Source organism: Crocuta crocuta, unplaced genomic scaffold (genome assembly GCF_008692635.1).
Source record: "Crocuta crocuta isolate KB4526 unplaced genomic scaffold, BGI_CrCroc_1.0 scaffold64, whole genome shotgun sequence".
NCBI lineage: Eukaryota > Metazoa > Chordata > Mammalia > Carnivora > Hyaenidae > Crocuta > Crocuta crocuta.
Genome location: NW_027530640.1, coordinates 7,406,496 through 7,426,107, shown reverse-complemented (window position 1 = coordinate 7,426,107; position 19,612 = coordinate 7,406,496). Strand labels below are relative to the sequence as shown.

Below are 19,612 nucleotides of genomic sequence, written 5' to 3'. Positions count from 1 at the left end.
GACACCCGGCCCACCACCCCCAGCTTCCCAGAGGCGCCCGGATTTCCCACGGGTTTCCCCACCTGCTGCAAATAGTAACAAAGGCTGGCATTTTCAGAGCGCTCACGCTGTGCTAGGTAGTTAGCAGGAATCGTGTCTTTTATGACCTCCAACAAGGCTCTGAAGAGGACACCACTACTGCTGTTAGAGAAAGAAACCGAGGCTCAGAGAGGCCAAGCTGCTTGCTGAAGCTCACACAGCTACTGAATGGTAAGGGCCAGAGTTTATAAAACCTCAGATACTTCTGGGGCGCCTGGGTGGCTTAGTCGGTTGAGCGTCCGACTTTCGCTGAGGTCATCGCTGAGGTCATGATCTCGCGGTTCGTCTCGTGGGTTCGAGCCCCGCGTCGGGCTGTGTGCTGACTGCCAGCTCAGAGCCTGGAGCCTGTTTCAGTCTGTGACTCCCTCTCTCTGACCCTCCCCTGCTCACGCTGTCTCTCTCTCTCTCTCTCCTAGAAATAAATAAAAATATTTAAAAAAAAAGCCTCAGATACTTTTTATCCCTTGGAGTGCCATGTCCTGCTCTTCCTGTTGCTAGCGGGTCCCCTGGACCTTCCTAAGGAACCAGGACATCCCCTGGGTTGGGGGCTCACACATTATAAATATTTATCACCTTGGGGGCAAATCCAGTGATATTGATTACATGTCTCCTGAACTCCCAGCCTGGTTTCACGTGGTGGTAAAATTCCCCAGCCCTGAGTTTCCCTTTGACCTCCACTCTGATGGAAACTCCTGGGCGCAGGGCTGGGCCCACAGGGAACACTGCCACATCAATACTTAGCCCTGCCCTCTGGAGAGATGCAGTCTCTAGAAAGTCCCTATCTTACTTACAGATTAGTCCCCCAACCCGGGGATCTTGCCAAGAGAGAAGCAGCAGGAGCACACCACCCCCTGCTGCTGGCTGGGCTCTGCCCGTATGTGGTCAGGGACAAGACAGTGCCACAGAAGGCCACGTCTGAGCCCCAGAAGAGGTCAAGGAGCATAGGGCAACCTGTACCCTAGGGCTGTCCTGGGAGGTAGTGAGCTCTGTGTTATGTGGGGTGGAGGAGCACCTGTGGAAGAAATGATTCAAAAATAGGGTGGATTGAGATGACCTTTGAAACCCAAATTCCTCTCTCCTATGAGTCAGGCAGTGTCCAAGCGAATGGCCTGTTCTGCCAGCCACTCACATAGAAACTTTCCCAGACTCTCCCATTTCCTTCCCCTTTGGCCTCTTTCTTTGGGGCCCTGTGACCTTTCTCCTGGAGACTCAGTGGGTATTGGGAAGGAGATCACTTCCAAATGTCCTGCCTCAGTTGCTACTCTGTCTCAGTGGCCCTTGTGTGGGCTCTGGGCGGCCTCTGACTCGTGGGGAGTAAGGAAGGAAGCAAAGAAGGAAGGAAAGAAGGACCAAGGGAGGGAGAAATCTTGAGATCGGAGACTGCCTCTGTGGTTGAGTTGGTTTGACCTTTGGCCCCAGTTGTAGCTCCATCCTCTTCCCCTAGATACGAGATCTTGAGCACTGTCACTTTATCTCTCAGGGCCTCTGCAAAATGAAAGAACTCTAATATCAACCACCCTTCTTGGAAGGGTTGTTGGTAGCAATAATGAGTGATCGCCGGGGGGTAAGGTCATCCAAAAAACAATTCTGTGATGGTGCCCAGTGAGCAGTCCAGCTCTACAAGCAGACATGATTTGTCATGGCTCTTTTTGAGGAGGTGAGTCCCCAAAGACAAGCCAGTTTGGATGGGAGAGGAGGGAGATAAAGGGGTCTGACTAGGGGCTGCAGGGGATGGGTTTCCTGCAGTGGGAAGGGCTATGGTCTGGGGTCACTGGACTCCTGTCCTAAAGATACTAAGTACTGCTTCTGTGGTCCAGCATGGTGCTAGGTGCTTCGCAAACATTGTCACATTTCATTCTATCTACAGGGTAGGTACTGTTGCCATCCCCATTTTATAGTTAGCAAAGGCAAGGCTTAGAGAAGTTAGGTGAGCTGTCATTGGAGGAGCCAAGAGTCACAGCCAGGCAAGCTGGCTCTGGAGCCCTGTCCTACCCAAGTCCTGACTCAGGTTCCTTGCCCCTACCCCCACAGCTGTCTTAGGGGCTGCTACCTGGTGACCAGGCAGATTGTGCCCAGTTCCCCAAGGTCCCGGCCCATGCCTGGCACCCTTTCTTTGCCAGTTGCCTTGTCCACACAGAGCAGCTCTGGTCAACCGAAGAGTCTGGCATCATGACGGTGTTAATACCTTGTACCTTGTACCTTACACAGAGAGACAAGAACTAGGATCCAAGCCCCAAATAACAGGAGACAGGGTATGGGGGAGGGGTCTTGCCTGGTGCTCAGCTTTGCACAGCAAAGAAAGGAAGACTGAGAGGCAGGGAGCCACCCATCCTCACCCTGAATTCAGAACTAAGAAGTGGCCTTAGGCACCTTGTTACCAGACCAGCTCTGGTTCCATAAGGGTTGGTAAAAGTTTTAGATGTCATCAAGGAAGCTGTAAGATTGGGGCTGCCCTAACTACAAGGTGATGCTGGAGGACCTCAAGCCCCCTGCACCCAATTTTCCGGTCAGAATCATGGCTTAGCCTAGGGCATCCCCTGATCAAAGCCCTATATCACAGACCTCCTGGCTGTCATGGAGAGCCTCTGTCCAGTGGCTGAGCCCCACATGGGTCCCCTGCCTTTAGCTAGAAGAGACCCCTCCTTGCCCTCTCACCTCCACTCCCTGTGAACTCTTCCTCTTCCCTTGGAAACAAATCGCTCCCAACTTCAAAGCATCATAATCCCCCAGCCCCCAAAAGAGAGATCTTGAGAATGTCAAGGGGAAATTATTGAATTATCCTGGTTGGCAGAAAAATCTAATTTATAGCAAAGCACTTCTCCTGAAGTTTTAATAGATTTTTTTCCTCCAATAGATTTTAATGTGCAATTGTTTCCCGGGCTTGGAAATTTAGTGGAAAGCACTGACATCGCTTTTCAGTTCGTGATTTATTGCCAGCTCTCTGCTTTTGAGCCTGATAGCAAACCCAACATTCTATTTTCCCTTTAACTGAGAGACTGCACTCTCTGTTTTACCTGCTGGACCAGACATCTGATGGCACTGCCATCTCATTAAGGGTGTAAGGTGGCCTGGCGATCTGGCTGAACCTTTCATGTCCTCCCTACCTGGCTCTCAAGGACAGGTTCCCTCCTTGAGGATTTTCCTCAATGGAATCTCAGTGCAATGTTGATGAGGCTACCTTCCATTGGTCTGTGGAGACCACTGGGGGCACTGGCACAGCTAACCTTCCTCTATGTCCACTCCCTTCCTCTCAGTCTGTCTAGGTGTGTGGCACAAAATAAGGACTCAGCCAATAGGTGTTGATTCAAAGAGGGTGGGGCAAGAGGGTGGTGTGGCTTAGTGTCAGAGTCCTGCTTGGGCCACTGACAGCGTACACTCCCTTTAGCCAAGGGACGTCGTGTTGACATCTTTGCCCAAGCTCCAGTCCATTGGTTTGCAACCATCTGGGCATAGTACAGGGGCAGCAGGCAAGAGTGCTGTCTAGAGATTTTAATTTATGGCAGCATGACCAACTTGGGAGAAGGGGGCACAATGACATCCAAAAAATGCATTCCCCCCAAAAGATGAGAAGCTTGGCAAGCCCCCAGCCACCTTTCAAGAGTATCTTACTAGGGCAGTGCTTAACCAGAACTTGCTAAGGACAGTGGATTTTTGGAATGGACAACAGGCAGGGAATGGAGATATTTAGGAATAAAATAGACTTCTTTTGATTCCTTGGAATCGTGATACCCATTTTACAGATGCAGGAAATGAGGCTCAAAGAGGGGCAGAAACTCGCAAAGCTTTGGCAACCGACCAAAGTGACACTGACACCCAGCTGTCTGACTCCCTGAGGGCTCTTTTCACAGCACTGTGTGAGGCTGTACCAGGCTCTTGCTAGCCTGACCCTGCAGGACTCAGCAATGTTCAGCCTCCTTTGAATGGGTGGGGGTCTCTCAGGCCCCCCAAAGAGGTTGCCTGCCATCTAGTTTTAGAATAGGCTGACGGGCCCATGGGGATTCCTTCCTAGGTCACCACTGTTTTCTGGTGGTTTCTCTTAGCAATCCTGCCATCTCTTACCCATGTACCCAAATATCCAGACCCCTCCCGCCAGAGATTTCAGTCTCTTTCTTCCCAGAGATCCTTGCTGTGGTGCCAAGTGAAAGAATCATTTGGCCAGAGAGGGATGTGAACAAGGGGCAAGGAAGAAAGGGTCTGCACCCTTTTGCTTACTCCTTTCTATACTGTGTCTTTCCCCATCTCTTCCTGACAGCCTAATCTATCCTTGGGAAATTTGGGGTTCCTATCACAGGGCAGTACCAGGAACAGAGTCAAACGGCTTGACCTCTGGGAAGCCCTTGAGGAGCTCCCTGGGGATGGAGGAGTCACCTTGGCCAGAGTCCCTATCTGGACATGGAAGGTGGGAGACACTACACTTCCAGTGTATAGGGCTGAAGTGGACCCTGCACAGTTTGTGAGACCACTCCCATCCCATCCAGCCCTCTGGAGCAAATCCAGGAGCCCAGCCAAGAGAGGGTGGTTTGGGGGAGCTCATAGAGTTGTGAGGAGGGGGATCATGGCAGGTGTTTCTGTCTGACTTCAGGGCTGAGCCAGGCCTGGGGCTGAGGATCCTAGAGACTCCACTCCTATAAGGAAAGTGTCCTCACCACTCAAGCTGCAAAAGCTCTGTCACGGGGACAGAGCACACTGTCACAGGGCAATTCCCCTAGAGACCTGCCTCTCAAGGTTCCATTAGACAAGCTTCTGCTCAGGAGTGAGGCAGAGCTACCACACTCATTAATTCACCCTGCCCCTCCAGATTTAATGACTTCTAAAATGCTACGTCTGCGGGGACAAATCCCCAGCTCTGTCCCAGTTGGAACCCAGATGAATTGACTCCCTTCCTGGTACTCATCTTTTTACCCCCTGGAAGACCTATGGATGTGAGCCAGGCCCAGGAGAGCGGAGTGGCAGGTGGAGGGACAGGAGAAGGAAGCTTGAGCAAGCTGGTTATGCAATTTTAGCTCCTGGGGATGGGGAGCTCATGTCAGGCCAAGCCTGGGACACTTTTCCTGAGGGTGTTAGGGAGCAGGCTTCCAGGATGCTTCCAGAAGGACAAAATGGAGATCAGGAATGAGGAAGCTGCTGATAGGACCCCAAATACATGTTAAATCAGTCTTCAGTAGGTCTAGGGGTTTTGAGAGTCCAAATTAGTCAGCTAGAAAGGCAGGACCAAGGAGTGCTCAACATGAGCACAGTGCTCAACAGTGTCTCGCCTGCAGTTTGGTAAGATGAGGTGTAGGGCAGCCCAGCTCTGGAAGGAGTTGTGCCTGGACAGGGCTCTGGCCCCACCCCTGAAAGCTCCCCAGTGCCACAGCCTCTGCTGACCAGCCATTCTTTGATCAGACAAAGGGGCAGGGTCCCTTGCCTAGGTTTCTGAAACTTTGCCCTCTGGTGAGCAATTTCTTGGAGTTTGTGTCTGGCATCAAGATCAGAGGTTTTCATCTCCACCTCCTACCTCTGAAGGATTCATGAAGAAGGGCCTTCTTGAGGGCCCTGGGGGATGCTTCTGATCTGAGGAGTCTCCAGAGGCAGGATGAGGGGCATGTGTGGACCTGAAGCACTTGGGGCAGGAGGCTTCTGTACCAGGTCCTCCATCCCACGCACCCTGGCATGGGCTCCCTCGGTCTGAGCCTGACAGGCACATGCAAGAGGCATGTCCACCACCTAAGCCCTTGGCCCCCAGCCCATGCCTCAGTCCCACTGCCTCTCAGCACTAAGCAGACTCACCAAGGGCAGTATAGAATGGCCTGAGCTTAAACTGCAGCTTGAGGTTGGGGCTAGACTCAAAGAACTTTCTGAATATAGGAGCTGTGATGTGTAAGCAGAGGTGTGAGAAGGTGTACTAATCACTCAACTCTCAACAACCACGTGCCAGCCTTGTCCTTTCAACCTGTTTTTCCACTGGTCAGATCTCAGGAAATGGCACTGCCATCTACCTATCCACCCAAGCCCCCTGGGCAGTTAGCCCCTCAGCCCCATGGCCAATCTAGCATCTTTTCCTGACAAACTCCTCCAGAAACAGTCCCTAGCCCTCCACCTCCACTGCTACTACCCAGGCCAAGCCACCACCACTTCTCTTGTAGATGCCTGTAGTAGCCTTTCCCTGTCTGCCTGCTCCTTTCCATGCCCTCTGCTGTCCATTCACCACCCAACAGCCAGAGTGAGCTCAGAATTTAAATCAATGGGGTCTCTCTCCTGCTGCAAACCCTCCAGAGGACTATGATCCCCTTGGGTAAAGGTCCTGCCCAATCTAGCTTCAGGTCCTCTCCTGCTACCTTGACTGCAACATTCAGCCACACAGTGACCTCCTTCTGCATACCCCTAACTTTACCATGACTCTCCTTTCTTCCCAGCCTTTAAACTGTCACTTACTCCTCTTTTAAGACCAGGAAGACTTTCCTGTCTGCCAACTCCCTCCAAGGCTCTGAGAATTCTTGCTGAACCTGAATCCATCTTGCTATCACCTCTTGCTGTCATCTTTCTTTATTCTGAAATCTGCCTACTTCAGAGTGGCAGTCACAATCAAGACAACACATAGAACAGACTTGTGAAATGACCACAACCCATCATCAATGACATCATCATCATCACTGATCACTCTTACTGAGTACATTGTATATGCCTAGCACTATTGTAAGCATTTTATGTAGATTAAGTCATTTAATCTTTGTGAAAGTCCTATGAAGTCAGTCAGATTTGCCTTAAACATGCCTCATGTTGTGGACTGTGGTGGATAGGAAGGCTCTATGGTGGAAGTATGAGTGGAACTAGGACTCAAGGGATGAGGAATAACTAGTAGACAGGCACAGGAGGAGTGGTCCAGACCAGTATGAAGAATACTCCTAACAGTAATAATATACTGAGCACTTACTATGGATCCCTCACTGTGCTTAAGAGCTTTATATTTATTATGTTGTTGGACACTTACAACAACCGTGAGAGGCAGATATCAAGAGCCCGATTTTGGAGACAAGTTACCACTGAGTAACTACTGCCGGCCTCCAGCCTTGGAGGGAGAGAACCTGCCTTGGCCAGGGAGGCTTCAGTTCCCTGGGGAGAGAGTCCAGGCCAAGGATGACGGGACTGTTGGGGTAGCATGGAGTGCACACTCAGTACCGGCACTGAGGGGGAGTGGTGAGGGCTAGAGGTCCCATTCCAGAGGAAGTGGAAGAGGACCAGAGAAGGGCTTTGAGGGATGGGCAGGAGTTAGAGAGGCAGATATAAGGGGAGGTTGGTGATGGGGGTGGGGGCCACACAGCCCCCTTCTTCTGCTCCCCACCACCTTCCCCACTATCTCCCAGGATCCTGAGAGTAAGCTCCCAGAGGAGAATACTTACAAATTTAAGTGCCTCATCCCCATGCAACCTTTTCTTTTTTCATTATCATAAAATACACCTAACCTAAAATGTACCACTTTAACTATTTTTAAATGTATAATTCAGGGGTATTAAGTAAAACCACATCACTGTGCAACTGTCACCCCCATCCACCTCCAGAACTTTTTCATCATCCCAAACTGATTAACAATTGCCCATTCCTCCCATCTTCTAGCCCACAACCACCATTCTACTTTCTGTCTCTATGAATTTGACTCCTCTAGGTACCTCATACAAGTGGAATCATGCAGTATTTGTCTTTGTGTGTCCAGCTTATTTCACTCAGCATAATGTCTTCAAGGTTGATCCTGTTGTGGCATGTGCCAGAATTTTCTCCCTTTTTAAAACTGAGTAATATGGGGCGCCTGGGTGGCTCAGTTGGTAAAGCGTCCGACTCAGGTCATGATCTCACAGTTCGCATAGGTTTGAGCCCCGCGTCGGGCTCTGTGCTGACAGCTCAGAGCCTGGAGCCTCCTTCCGATTCTGTGTCTCCTTCTCTTTCTCTCTCTCTGGCCTTCTCCCACTCATGATCTCTCTCTCTCTCTCTCTCTCAAAAATAAATAAGAAATGAAAATATTTAAAAAAGCACTAATATTCCATTGTCTGTCTAGACCTCATTTTGCTTATCCACTCATTCACTGATGAGCATGTGAATTGTTACCACCTTTTGTCTATTGTGAATAATGGTGTTATGAACTCGAGGGCACAAACATCTGTTCAACTCCCTGCTTTCAGTTCACTTAGGCACATATCGAGAAGTGTATTTGCTGGATCTTATGGTAATTCTGTGTTTAATTTGTTGAGGTGTTGTTTTCCACAGTGGTGGTGCCATTTTATATTCTCAGTGGCAACACACAAGGCTTCCAATTTCTCCACCTCTTTGCCAAAACGTGTTATTTCCTGTGTAGGTTTTTTAAAATAATAGTCATCCAAATGGATGTGAAGTGATATAGAGATTTTAATTTTGATATTCCTAATAATTAGTGATGTCGAGCACCTTTTTATGTGTTTATTGGCCATCTGTATATTTTCTTTGAAGAAATGTCTATTCAGGTCCTTTGCCCACTTTTAAATCTGGTAATTTGGGCTGCTTTTGTTGTTGAGCTGTAGGGTTTCTTTAGATATTCTGCACATTAGCCTTTTATCAGATATACAATTTGCAAATATTTCTCCCACTCCATAGGGTTCCTTTTCACTCTGTTGGTAGTGTGCTTTGATGTACAAAAGTTTTTCATTTTGATGAAACCAATTCATCTATTTTTCTTTTGTTGCCTGAGCTTTTGGTGTCATATTCAATTAGTCACTGCCAGACCCAATGGCATGAAGATTTTCCCTTATTTTTTCTTCTACAAGTTTTATAGCTTAGCTCTCATGTTTAGGTCTTTGATCCATTTTGTCTTAATATTTGTTGATGGTGTGAGGTGAGGATCCATGTTCATCCTTTGGGTCCAGATACCCAGTTTTCCCAGTACCACTTGTTGAAAAGACTGTCCTTTCCCCTTGTCTAAGAGTATTGGACCATATATCTGAGGACTTATTTCTGGGCACTTCATTCTGCCTCATTTGTCTGTCTATCTGTCTTTATGCCAGTACCATACTGTATTGATTACTGTAGGTTTCAAGTAAGTTTTGTATTCAGGAGATATGAGGCCTCTAACTTTGTTCTTTTTAAACATTGTTTTTGGCTATTCAAGATTCTGTGAGATCCCATTTGTTTGTTTGTTTCAAGTAATCTCTACACCCAATGTGGGGCTCAAACTCACAGCTCCAAGATCAAGAGCCACACACTCTACCAACTGAACTAGCCAGGTGCCCCTGCAAGAGTTCATTTGAATTTCAGGATGGATTTTTTTTTTCTCTGTCTAAAAACAAGAAACAGGAAACAAACAACAACAACAAAAGACATTGTTAGAATTTTGATAGTGACTATATAGACCCTTGGAACTTTAAGGAGGGAATGCACCAGCTAGGGTGTCCTAAACTAACCAGGAACCAGCAAGCACAGTGAGATTCAATGGAAATCTGAGCAGAAGAGGAAGATTGGCACATCAAGGAGTGAGGTCAAGGGGCTACCTTTTTCTAGAATACTGACTATTTTGACCCTTCCCAGGGTACCATGAGAGACTGATCTCCTTGGGAAGGAGCTCACCCATCTGCATAATGGGCGTTGCATTCCTAAGCCACTGAAAGGCTCCTCCAGAATCAAAAAACTTCTCCTTTCCCTCATTGAGTTTTCTCAGCCTTTCCATGTCCTTGTTCGTTTGCTAGGAGCTGGTACTCCCTATCCTGGATCTTTGGAATAGTAGTGCTATGTTTTACGTGGCTGGGACTTTGTCTCACATCAGTCTCTGGACAGGTCGTCCTAGTTCAGCCAGCTATCCCTTCCAAGAGGGGCATGTTTCCTCAAGGGTGGGAGAGGGGTGATAGGAATGAGCAGGTCCTGGCCCTTTGGGAGAAAAAGGCTGGACAGAACTCCTTGGTGAAGAATATAGAGATGGTCTCTTCAACCTGGTACATCTTATAGGCAGACCCAGACCTCAGTAAGTGAGGACCACCTGCAGCAGCAGAAGCAAAGGAGGGCATAGGCAGCCTTCTTGCGTAGCCTAGACTCCTGAGAGATGACTCACTGGGCCCTATGCCAGACCTCTGGCTCTGCATCAGAAAAACTCCTGCATTCAGTTCATCACTGAAGACGGACAGATGGACAAACAAGCAGAGCACTCTGCGCTTCTCATGGGGCACAATTCCCAGTTCTGAGCTGTGACATTCACCTACCTTTCCTGTCTGGCCATGGGAACACAGAAGAGTCTTTATCGCTCTAACTCTAGGAGGTATGGCTGGGGCTTCTAGAAACTTACCCTGCCCTGGAAGATGTCATCTAAGTCCAGCTCTGATAGTGGGGCCTGGGGTTTGGGGTTTGAGGCACAGCCTGAATTTCTATTTCAAGTGTTATGTATATGTGATTGGATGTCAGAAAATAAGGTTCTTGAGCCAAGTAGGAACGTTTACCCAAGTTGTTTTTAAAGCATCCCAAATTTTATGAGACCAACTGGGGTCAGTTTAGATACAGAAGTAAAGCAGCAAGAAGGGAACATTTTCCCTATTTCATAGATGAAACAATAAAGGCCTAGAAAATTATATGAGTGCTGAGGATCCTATCCAACTGAGCCTTTTGTTTTACCAGGTGAAATCTATCCATCTGTCCATGTGTTGGTTCATTCATTCATCCATTCAGTGCTTACTCCTGGACAGGTCCCTAGCTATAGGCTAGGGACACAGCAGTGAGTCAGACAAGACAGAGTCTCTCCCATGGAAGGCCCAGTCTTGCGGGGAAAACAGATGGTGGCAAAGAAACAAACAAACAGAAACCTCTAATGAAGGTAAAGAAGTAATGGAACATGTGTCTATGGGAATATTTACTTATGGAATCTGATCTGAACCAAGAAGTCAGTGAGGTTTCTTTGAGACAGCAGAGACCAGAAGGATGAGCCAAACAGACAAAGAAGAAGGGGAAGAGTATTCCAGGCAGAAAGAGCAGCATTGTGCAAAGACCTGGGGGCTAGCAGAGGGACAGGCCTAGAGAAGAAAGGTTACCTGAGGAGTTAGAGACCAGAAGTGAGACTTTGGGATTCCTACCTATATTTCTCTCCCAAAGCCCCAGCCCAATGCCCCAACGCTGCAAGCTTCCTGGCCTCACACAGCACACCTGGCTCCTATTGGGCTATTCATTGTACCCCCAGGTACACAGGAGAGCTCAAAGGATGAAAGGTAAGAGTACAGAATATCAGAATTGTGCAAAGAACGTATAGGGAATGTTCAATTTTGCGGGAGCTGGTGGGAGCCTCTGGCTTCAGATAGGATGAGAGGCTAGAAATTGTGTGCTGAGTGGAAAAGTTTTACTGCCAAACAGAGAAACTATTACGGCAGAGACTCTAAGGCTCAGGGTTGGGGAAGGGAAGAAATGGAATAATGAATTATCTGTGTTCTGTATTCAAAAACCAAAGTTTCTGAGTGTTGCTGATCGACTGGGGATATTGGGTTTGTAGGTCAGGTGAGCAGTGGGTTGGCTGGAAGCGGTCAGCTGTGTACCTGGAATGTCTGCTTCAAGATTATGGTGTCTAGCAGACTCTGTGCATACCTGGCATGCTTGAATCAAGATCTGGGTGACCAGTCAGGTCTGCACTGATTGACTAGCCCTCTCTAGGCATCTAGAAGGCCAGATTGGAGGTTATCATTGCCTTCGATTCTTTATCTATGAAAGAGTATAGGGATACCTAGGCCCTCACACTCTGAGTTTAACCCAGTTAACAACTGTTTGCTGAATGCAAATGTTAATTTGAAGCCCATATCCACAACACCTGAGCTAGAATTTCCTTCCTGTCCCTCACCCTGCATCTGCTGTGTTGAATTCTTCCTCTTCTCATATTCCACCATGTCTGCCCAAGTCCAGACCACCATTATTGTTCACTCAAAGGGATTCACTTCGTCCAAACTTACCACCTCCAGCTCATGGTCTGTGTCTAATATGTTATTCTTTTTCTGCAAACTTTTCCTTGCTATCCCCTGTCATCCGGACAAAGCCCTGGGGTTTGCACACCTATCAGTCATACAACCACAGCCAGACTTCCAGTTCAGCTCCGCCCGGGCTTGTAATAGTGCTAGGCCAAGAAGATTTTCCAGATGCCTGAGTGCCTTTTGAACTTGAGTTTCTGGTTCTGAGAATAGACTGGATATTCCCATATGAACTGGAAATGCTTCTCTAGGGCTTTGTTCTTTGAAAGAAATTAAGGGGTCTCACAGACAGACCTTGAACATTTTCTTTCAAAGTCAACCCAGATCACCACCTCTGAAACCTTCACCCATTTATGGTCATTTCTGTCCCCACCTGACACCATCATGTCAAGTGGTTGTGGAAGGGCTCCAAGGGCCCCTCTCCTGTTACATAAAATGAGTACCCACGGGCCTGCCTGACTGTTAACTGGGGCCAGTTCTAGGGAAAGGAGTGTTGGGATGACACACACTCATTTTAACATGTACGCGGCTGTAATGTGGGAATGTTTTTACAAGCATGTATCACTCCTGTAATTAAAGATGCAAATCTAGTAAAAAGCTCCATCCCTTAGGCCATGAGTGCAGAGGGCAGAGGGTAACAAGGAAGACTTGACTCCAGCATGGCACTGGATTGGGCCTGGTCAGGAGGTCAGCAGCAACAACGGGGCATCTGGACCAGATAAAGGCAAGATCCAGGGTGAGGGGTGAGTTAGTACTGTAGTGGGTAGGGCCTTGAATGCCAGACCAAGGAGTTTATGTAACTAAGGTGTTTTTGAGCCAGAAGGATGTGATCTGAGCTAGGCCTTGATGTTGGAGCTGGCAAAGGAAAGAGAAAGGCCAGGGTTGCCAGGAACCTATTTGTGCATCCCAGTGAGAAGAGCAGTAATCAGGGGAATGAGTGAGCTGGTCTGGTCTGGACCTTTATACTGAGGGCAGGGCCAACCCTCTACCTGCATTGAGAATCCTCCCAAAGCCTCACTGGGCAATGGTAGCTCTGTGCCTCAGGTTCCTGGTCCACCTGGAGCTAGAGACAGGGTAGCATCTCAGCATGGCTGTGTTTCACTTCCACTTTCCCACCCTGACCCAGAGAGGGGGTGGTGCCCACTGAACCTCTTGGGGTCTCAAGTTCTTTCTGCCTTCATAGAACAACTGCAGAGTAGCTATTTAGTTTGGGATCACCTGGTGATTTATCTGCATATCACAAGTTCCTGGGTCCTAGAGGAAAAGCTAGCTTGTACGCCACAAAATAAGTGATAAGGATGTGCCAGCATGAGCCAGATGATGCTTCTCATACTTCAGGGCCATCCGCAAGAGGCAGGATGGGTGCTTTAGCAATGCTGGGGGCTCCAAAGGATCCCAGGGAGACCTATACACCTTGAGAGACTGGGTCTGACACCAAGGAGGGGAGGCCAGAGTGCCCCACCCAGCACACCTCCTAGCCCTACCTCCTTCCCCAGCAGAGGCTACCAGGGACAGTCATGCCTAAGGGGCAATCCAAGGTTACTTGGAGAACTAACATGGGGAAGAACTGGGTTTTGGAAAGATTGTCCAAGATCAGAAAAGCTTCCTTCCTAATTATGGCACCTCCACTATCATGGCCAGGTACTGAGGACTGAAAGATGAAAGAAAATGCAACAAACGCTGAAGAGAAGGAGCATCTTCTTCTGTCTCTGACTCCTTTGAGTGGCTTAGTGGAAGAGATCAAGTCCACACTGCATCCTGAAAGGGCCCAGAAACTTCAGAGGACAGTAAACACATCAGGCAAGGAAGTTCTCTTCCTCTGCTGCAGGCAGTTTTTCAGCTCAGAGCTCTGGGGCCTGCTGTTCCCTCTACCTGGATGTCCTTCCACACCTGGCCCCACTATCAGCTGAAGAACTGTTCTTGCTTGCAAGTATCACCTTTTCTGTGAACTTTTTCTTTACCGCTCCACTAGCACAATCCCCTCCACCATTATTTCTCTATCTTGTACTTGTACCCATCACTGCATGTTGCACCCTCTGCTATTTTGCTTTACTTATGTGTCTGGAGTGATGTCATATGAACCTTCCTCTGCTCTGTGTCCCCAGGGGGTAGCCTAGTGTCTGCTCCACTGAGCAGGTGCTCACTGATCACTGGTGCAACAGAACCATGAAGAACAGTCCCAGATTTCCCACGCCATTTCAAGTCCACTTCAAGATGCTTTAGCCCTTCTCGCCAGCCCACGCTTAGCCTCCAGGGACCTTCCACTCTGTCCAAGATTGGAGCCTGATGTTGGCCATTCCTGGAGGTATCTCTTTTGAAAGGGTCCTCAAACTAGGAGGCTGTAGACGTCCCTCAAGTTCTTGGTGAATTTGGGACTCAGGCCAAAGCAGAGTGGGGAAGGCTGGGAGCTTTGGTGGGGATCCCCTCACTGCTCTGGAAATGGACCCTTGTATAGCAGCAATACAGTGATGACTGACAACTCAGATGCAATCCAGACCCCGAGTATGCTGCCTGTTCAGGGTGTCCTGCCAACTTCCCATGGAGATGGCCAGATGAGGACTCAGGACCCAGTATGTTATCCAGCTTGGGCCATGGGCAGGGCATGTGAGACCAGCCAGGCAGTTATGAAAACCCCTAGCCACCCTCCATGAATCAAGTACTTTCAAGTCCTCAGTCTACCTCTTCTATCCTCAACATAAGGATCTGCTGCCCAGGCAGGCTGTGTAGCAAGGAGAAAGCCAGCCCCTGTCAGAAGGGCCTTAGCAGTATTCTTGGGTGCTTCAGCCCCAGGCTTCTTGCTTTAGACTTTGCATTCCTCTAGAACGACAGTACCCCCCTGGCTACTTGGCCAAGGCAGAGCCTTGTCCTACTTCTGCCAGGGCAGCTTTTCCGTAGACCTCTTAAGCCTTAGAATTTGCTGGCTGGCCGATGGCTCATCTTCTGCTCAGCTAGTCTCTGATGCCTGGCACCACCCTCCCTACCCCCTCACCCCAGCTTGAGTCAGCACCCAGCTGACTGCTCAAGTCCTGGCTCTGGTCTCTAAGAGGTCTCTGGGCAAATCTGCAGCTCAGCTTTAAACACGTCTGCATTTGGTCTCTTCGGTTCATTGATCAGGAATCATATGATCTTTTAAAAACACAGCTGGTAGAGTGGCCCATCTGTGCTTCTGCATTTGGATCAGTAAATTGAGCTGCCTAGAATTTATTCAAACCTGCAGGTCTGAGTACAAAATGTGGCTGCCCTCACGATGCCTCCTGTGACGAAATTCTCATTTTCTCATTTCCTGGATCACCTTCATTCTTGGGACCATCCTTGGCTGGGCTTCTAGCACTAGGTCTGTTTTTAATGCTCATCTGTCTCCTGAGCTCTTCTGAGGACTATTTTCTCTTTACAATGAGATTCACTAATTACAGGGTAAAGCACTAATCTGCACTCTTCCCCCATGGCTGAAACACACACACACACACACACACACACACACACACACACACACACACTTCCCAGATAAGCTGACAAGATGGGTCATAAGTCCTTAGCCAGGCAGTAACCCAAAATAGTGATGGTCTCCTCTCCTCCCCCTATCCTTTGAAGTATACACAGGAACATTGCTAATGTGGCAGACTGCCAACTGTCCCCCAATATCTGAACACATGACCATCAAAAATAAATACTAAGGGCACCTGGCTGGCTCATTTGGTAGAGCATGTGACTCTTGGTCTTGGGGTAGTGAGTTCAAGCCCCACATTGAGTATAGAGTCTACGTAACAAATAAATACATACATAGATACTAAATTTCCTGGCCTCCTTTCCAGCTATGTGATTAATTTTTGATCAATGGGATATAACTACGATGGTCTATCCAACTACTGGAAAGCATCCTTAAAGGGAAGAGGCATGCTTTCTTCCTTTCTCCCTTCTTCATGCCAGCTAAAAAGCACCTTCGGTGATGTGATAGCTGGAGTTAGAGCAGCCATCTTGAGACATGAAGGCGAAGTCACACCATGAGTCTTTCTGAATCACTTGCTGTAGGAATGTAGAAGCCAGCTGCCATGTTGTAAGCACACTCAAGCAACCCTATGGAGGATGACATGTGGTAAGAAACTAAGGCTTATTGTCAACAGCCGGAATCACCTTGCCAGCAGTGTTGCAGTCTCAATCAAGCCTTCAAATGACCACAGCTCTGTCTGACATCCTGACCAACCTCATGAGACAGCTCCAGCCAGAACCACAGAGCGAGGTCACTTTTGAATTCCTGATATGCCACAGAAAGCGTGAGACAATAGATGTTTATTGTTGTGTTAAGCCACTGAGTTTTCTTTTTAAAACTTTTTAAATGTTTATTTGTTTTTGAGAGAGAGACAGAGACAGAGAACATGCAAGCAGGGTAGGGAAAGAGAGACAGAGAATCACAGAATTCGAAGTAGACTCCAGGTTCTTAGCTGTCAGCACAGAGCCCAATGTGGGGCTCAAACTCATAAACCATGAGATCATGACTTGAGCGAAGTCAGACACTTAACCAACTGAGCCACCCAGGAGTCCCTAAGCCACTGAATTTTGAAGTGATCTGTTACAGAGCAATAGAGTTGAGCCACAAAAGGGAAGGAGCCATGGCCTCTGAAATTGTGGAGGGCCATAGCAACCTTTGACCCTTGCTCTACTGCAGACTTTTTTTTTCTTAAGAGAAATAAACTGCTCTTATTTTCTATTACTTTGAATTTTCTGTCATTCCTATACTACTCCTGTTTTGGCACATTCATTTAGAAACTTTTCTGGGAATTGCTAGCTGTATGTGCCTTTGGAGACTATCTCAGCCATGCCTGCTGCCAATGGTATGTTGCAGCCTAAATCTTCCTAAGATGAAGGGCAGTTAATGTGTAAAAATGTCTATAAAAGGAATTTTATAATGAGGACCACAGGCCAAGGATCAGGAGATCCTGGCTGTACACCCTCCTAGGGATCTCACTTAACATTTTGGTGACCATACCTGGCACAGAGTGACACTGTCTTCGCATGGGTGTCCCTGGGATGTCTGTGAGGTTCAAAAAGATTTGTAAATAAGCACTTTGGAGAGTGCCAAGCTGCTCTACCAATGGAAGATAACACTCTTGCTATAGGTCGGGCTGATTCTAGGTGGAGTGAGCCCACCTCAGTGTTTACAGGCGTTCCATTCGTGGGCCAGCTTTCAGGTATGCATCTCATGTAGCCTACTGAGCAAACCCTAAGCAGCGATGAGATGCCCTGGTCAGGTCCAGTCAGCCATGGCAGCTGACCAGACAGAGTGATAGCGGTCCTGCTAGTCTTTCCTTTTTTAAGAAAGCACTCCTTCCTGGTGCCCTGTTTGCAAGACGGTGGCCAATCCTCTCAGACTTCCTCTCTACCCAATGTCTTGCTTTATCGCAGACTATGACATCCATGTGGATCGACCAAACATCACAATTCCTGACCCCCAGCATCACTATTCCTGGACCTGCTTAACATTCCTCACCTTCTCCCACTTGGCTCTTGCCACACAGTGGAATGGATTCTCTCTGAAATCTTAGCCACCTGAATTCTACCAGAGGCCTTGACGTCCTACTTGTTAGATTTTTCCAGGACTCTCTCTACTCCTGATCTTGGACTTTAACAAAAACCTTCTGTTCCTAGAGGCCTCATTTGTTTCCCCAGCCTGGTCCCATCATAACCATCCAAGCAACTAACAATTTTCTTAAGTCCTATATTAATTAGGGTAATTCTAGATGCTATAACAAACAAATCCCGGGGGCGCTTGGGTGGCTCAGTCGGTTAGGCATCCGACTTTGGCTCAGGTCATGATCTCGCAGTCTGTGGGTTCAAGCCCCGCATCAGGCTCTGTGCTGACAGCTCAGAGCCTGGAGCCTGCTTCAGATCCTGTCTCTCTCTCTCTCTGCCCCTTCCCTGCTCATGCTCTGTCTCTCTCTGTCTCTAAAAATAAATAATTGTTAAAAAAAATTTAAACAAACAAATCCCAAAATGTATACTGGCTCAGACAATATAGTTGATTTCTTGCTTACACAAAACCCAAATGGGTGTACCTGATCAGTAGCGTCTCTCCTCTAAAGTGATAAGTCGGGGACAAGGAACCTCCCACCTTGTGTCTCTGCCATGTCCAACCTGTGGTTTCCAAGAGGATCACAATCTGGAGGAAGGAGAAAGGAAGGGTGGAGAAGGCCTATCTGCTACTTAACTATCCTGGGCTGGAAATGACACATCTTCCATGATCAACATTTTATTGGCAAGAACAAGTCACTTGACTCCTCTCAGATGTAACAGATGTGAGCAGAGGGTGTGTGTTGGGAAATGTAGTCTGTGCTGGGAAACCGTTTCCTATCCTCAACTTTATTCTATAGAAGGGCAGAGGATGACTGTGTTTCAATAAACGGGTAGCTGTCTCTGCTCCACACCTCTTTTTTAAAATGTTTATTTATTTTTAAGAAGGACAGAGAGAGAGAGAGAGTTGGGGAGGGTCAGAGAGAGAGGGAGACATAGAATCTGAAGCAGGTTCCAGGCTCTGGGCTGTCAGCACAGAGCCTGATGTGGGGCTCAAATTCACAGACAGAGATCATGACCTGAGTTGTTGAACCACCTACTCACCCCTCTGCTCCACGCTTCTTATTTCCTTCTGCCACAACCTCTTAGCAAGACTGCTAAGACTTGCCCAGGTACTACTATAGGCCAGCCTGCCTTCCTGGCTTCTAGATCCTGGAGAAAATCCTGGGGCCGACAGATCAGTGTCAAGGCAGATTTATCACCTCCAAAGCCAGTAGAGCCTTGTATTGCCAGGTCTGGGTCAGATTCTCTATTTCCCATAACCAGGGTTCCAAATACCTCCTCTTTGCCCTTATCCCATCCTCCCACCCTCATTCTCAGCAAGAGAGCATTTTTGGGCCAAAGGGCATGGTGCCCCCTCCACTTCTGCTCTTTCCTCCCTGCTCCAGGCTTATAAGTGTGTCTGTGCCTGCAGTCACTCTAGCTTGGGAAGCCCAGATTGCTCCCTAGGCTTCAGACCTGTGTATCCACCTTCCCCATGGAAGCTCCCACCTGGATGCACATAGGTCTTTCATACTCACGGTATCTCAAACTGAATCCTCATCGTTCAGCTCCCCACCCCCACCCAGACCTGCTTCTCCTTCTGCCGTTTCTTTCTCCTATGATGGCGCCACCCTAACCACACCTGGAGGTCAATGCTGTCTATTTTCTCTGGTTAAATCCTGGCCCAAACATTTTTTGAGTCAGTTCCCTGCACAACTTTTCTCAGGTCATAGCTTCTTGTTTGGATGCCTGTAATCATCTCCTAATAAGTCTTTATGTTCCCCTCCTACATATACTCCATGGGCAGCCAGAGGGACTGCTCTACAATACAAATCTGACCATAACACTCACTTTCCCAAGCACAGAGTTTTCTGAGGCCCCCAAGTCACCAGGTGACTGGCCCCACTGCCCACTTCAGCCAGCCTCGGCACCCCAGCAACGCCCAACATTACTCTGTACATGCTCTGAGGGTCCCTGAAGCCACTGTGGTCATAGGTGGGTGCCCGTCCTTGATGCTGTTAGAATATCCTCTGTCTGTGCTTATTACACTCCTTAGT

At 48.2% G+C, this 19,612-nt stretch overlaps 1 long non-coding RNA gene across 1 annotated transcript in view; it reads right to left on the bottom strand.

The window, feature by feature from the left end:
* Window positions 1–341, bottom strand: part of LOC144235373 (uncharacterized) — an 8,621-nt gene extending 8,280 nt beyond the window's left edge. Inside the window, exon 1 of the long non-coding RNA XR_013336189.1 lies at window positions 63–341. This is a non-coding gene — a long non-coding RNA (uncharacterized LOC144235373). The remainder of the gene's footprint in view (window positions 1–62) is intronic.
* Between the last annotated feature and the right edge of the window lie 19,271 nt (window positions 342–19,612).